The 3,854-nt window shown below is 37.1% G+C and overlaps 1 long non-coding RNA gene across 1 annotated transcript; it reads right to left on the bottom strand.

The window, feature by feature from the left end:
- LOC106940215 (uncharacterized) lies at positions 1 to 3,783 on the bottom strand. The gene is made up of 2 exons (XR_001423035.1): positions 3,736 to 3,783; positions 1 to 809 (listed from the first exon to the last, which is right to left on the bottom strand). It is a non-coding gene; the product is annotated as an uncharacterized LOC106940215 (long non-coding RNA).
- Between the last annotated feature and the right edge of the window lie 71 nt (positions 3,784 to 3,854).

Here is a 3,854-nt window from a genome sequence, read left to right as displayed (position 1 = left end):
TGCATTTAATTAATACATTTTATTCCTGTACAAAGCCGGTTGATTAAAAAACGTTCATTAAGATGGTCATTCAACATGAATTTTCATTGCATCAGTGAGAAATATAGGCATACTACAATATGCAAAGGACATAAATAAATAGAATAAAATTTCAGATTATACACAGAAGAATATGTGTTGGCAAAGGAAGGCCAAAACTACACAATAAATCCATGAAGGAAGTGAATAACAACTGAAAACAGTAATTACCTTGTTAAGGTTTGTCATCTGATTTTCAGGTTAAACTGTCCTACTTTATGCATTTAACAAAAAAACTGTAACTATACAATGTAACCAAAGCACATACATGTTACTTCTGCGGCCACAAATACTGATTAGGTGAACAAATGCTGCATCATATGCTGATTATGCTGAAAGACTCCACTACAGGTCGTTTGCAGCGTAACAGCAGATTATACGTAGTGTTAATATGGGATGTTATTATTGCTTTGGTGCGCAGATGCAGCAGACCGAGTACAAGGAAGAACTACGCATGGGAAAAGTGCAGAAGCGAGGACCACGCTTGTTCCCTTGTGCTCTCACTGTTGCCTCTTGGTAAATCTTGCATTACGTTAAAGGAAGGAAAGTTTCCGCCCTTCCTTCTCTGCTGTGCCGAGATCAGTTATCAGAAACCAAAGGGATCATCTTTGTGTGCGCTGAAACAGTGGTGAGGGCTTCCGTCAGTGCTGTCCCAGTCAGGTTCGGTGAGCCAGTCTTGGGGCATCACCCCAATGTCCAAGACCTGGGGGTTAGTACGCGATGCTGCCAGTCTGAGTCAATGTAGGAAGAAACAAAAGAGACACGAAAATGAGTGAAAACGTCTTTAAACATGATAAGTGTCTGAAGTTGGGCTAAAATACTACATAGAGCTACACCAGTCAATCGGCCAGATTTTAGAGTTGGATAAATGTCTGAAAGATTCAATCAATAGGATGTTCTGTTATAAATATAGATAAGTGCTGGATAAGTATTCTGTTTTATTCAAAACTGCTATCAATATCAAAAAACATGCAGCATATTTTTCTGCTTTGTGTTTTAGTTTTGAGGAAAAACCAATTTGAATTGAATCCAGCTGGTTCCACTGGTGCATCACTAGGACTAAAGTGTTATCACTCTGTGTCACATAAAGATGCCAGAAAAAGAGTCCTTCTGAAATCATATTTCATTTAGATGAGAAAACCTAATCAAATGATCCAATTCATTCTTATTTAATTTTTTTTTTTTTTTTAAAGTAACACCCTCCCATACTCTATAAGCCATAAACTCTAAAGGGTTTATGGTTTAAAAGTCACTGGGTCCATTCTTGTCATAAGCTGCCCCATTACTTGATTCATCACTACATGTGAAACTTGTTCAAGAGTCTTTTGCTGCATTTTCTGTTTGTTGAAGTGGAAGTTCAGACCTTTAGAATGGGTTTCAATAGGAAATTCTAATAGAAACTAATGGAGTTTTCTATTAGTTGGAAGAGCAGCTAATAGAAAACTCTCTTAGCATTGTCAGTTTAAATGAGCAAACTGGAACTAAAAGTTAATTGAAGGTCTGAGTAAAGTCACAACAAAAATCATACTGATGTCATATTTATGTCTAATGTTTTTTGTTTTTTTACAGTCATTAGCAATAATCAGTAGTGGGCACACTTCCAGTGGTCTGCTAATGTGCTAATAGCGGCACTAAGTCTTTGTTTAGTGATTTTGCGTTATTGCTAACTTTGAACACATTTTGAACACCTAGCTTTGCCTAAATATATTTTCCCCATAAATTATAAAGTGCTAATATACTTGGCTGTTTTGTAAATTTTCAGTTGAATAAATTGTGATATAATTTGGCCCTATAGAGGGCAATATGAGACATATCACTGACACATGGTGGGTGTCAACATGGTTCAAATTAGCACTTTACCATTAGGTTCTACTAATTACTATGCTGATGTAGTGCTTTAGTGTTAGCTTATGATTAGCACTTTAGGGTCAGGACAACTAACTTTTTAGTTATCGCTGCCCATCACTAGCAGTAATGCTTATTGTTGGGTACAGTTTGTTTTACTTGTTTTTCTATGAATCCATCTCAGCTATTCGCCACTAGGGGGCACTCGCAAACAAACATTCAGGAAAGATGCTAAGACTGTTATCTACAAGTTAGATACTAACTGCACACACTCTACCACCACAAGTCATACTTTATAGTGAAGATAATGCCAGGATATCTAGATTAGCTTCCAGATGAATACAGTCCTGAAGAATTATAATATCAAACATTTTTCTTTCCAGAGTCCCCAAAATTATTGGAACTTGGGCTGACCACATTATGGGGATATAAGCTGATTAGTGTAAATATTTATAGCAGCTGAGAAGCAGCTGTGGGATACAAGAGAAACGGCTTGTTACCAAAGGATGTTGAGAGTTTTGCTTGTATGACTTTGATGCTCGTTAGACATTCAGTAACTGGACTTTAAATAAATCAGGTTAAGATAAGTTGATTTTCCGTAACCTGGATTAGTTCCTGGTTTATGCTGGTTTCAAGTGGTTTTCCATGAACCTATCTCAAAAAGTGAGTAACAGCTATTTCCAAGACGAGGTCTAGAGCTTTCAAAGAAAAATTGGTTAAAATGACATCAATTGGTTATTTCTGCTGCAAGAGGCCATTTGATGAATAGACCTTGGAGGTGAGTCATATATTTTCAGGAACATTTCGTGATTTCTCGTGAATGGGAGGCGACGCTCAAATTGATGAGAACATGATGCCTCCTTTTAGTTTCCACTTTATTTGTTCTGATTTGGGTGACCTGGATTAGCTGCAGACATCCACTTACTGTGTAGAATAATAATGTTACAAAAGATTATATAGGAGACATTCAGGTTGCCTGAACCCTGAAATAAAATTATTTCCCACTGCTCCACTTTTAGACCAGCCACTCAAACACAGGAAGTGTTTAACAATAAAGTTCCTGCTTCTCGAGTCAGTTCACACAATGACCGTGCGATATGCAGTTACATGTTAAAAGCACAAACTGCAGCGGGATTTTGTGTGATGACTAGGTGAGTTCTGACGGCAGAACTGGATGTTATTTAGGCACATCACAGTGAATGCACACTACACTTATAAGATTTTTATTTGAAAAATGAATCTTTTTTTTCATTTCACATTTATGAGATAATTTGTGTTGATATATCAAACAAAATCCTCATAAATTACGTCAAATATTTTGATCGTAATGTGACACAACATGATGGAGACTTAAAGTCATGTGTCTTGTTTGAAGTATGTGGACAATTTACCCATCAGAGATGCAATGAAAGATTACAGAAGCTACTTCAAACAACTGACACACATTACTGACCTATAAACAGTTTTATTGGGTTTGGTAGTGATTAAATGAAACAGATTCCGGTTAGGTTAGTGATTAAGACTACTCATGGTTGACTGCGATGCTTAACTTTACCTGGAAATGAACCATAGCTATCCAGAGCACAACTGGAGACACAAACACACAGCAGATTGAGCAAAATTACCAGTTTGGTTCCCAATTTGTAGAGAAATCACAGGTTTGGAGGCTGCAGTACATAGAAATCACCAGTGGGTGGCACCGTGATGCCAAGCAGGACGAACGAAAACCCTGATTTGACAAGCTGAATTTGCAACAGGAATCAACACGGTTTAATTATGGATGAATAAAAATGCTCATAGTTTATATCCCACCTGGAAAAGGCTTCATCCAAACTGTCTTCCATTTCCTGGAAGAAAGAAAAAAAGGATATCAATGATCCAGTGGTGGGAAGTAACGAAGTACAAGTACTTCGTTACTGTACTTAAGTACA

The sequence above is a fragment of the Poecilia latipinna genome, unplaced genomic scaffold (genome assembly GCF_001443285.1).
Source record: "Poecilia latipinna isolate Pla-1442-1.1 unplaced genomic scaffold, P_latipinna-1.0 Scaffold3130, whole genome shotgun sequence".
Taxonomy (NCBI): Eukaryota; Metazoa; Chordata; class Actinopteri; order Cyprinodontiformes; family Poeciliidae; genus Poecilia; species Poecilia latipinna.
The sequence above is the reverse complement of the archived record's forward strand: the minus strand, read 5'-3'. Positions and strand labels throughout refer to the sequence as shown.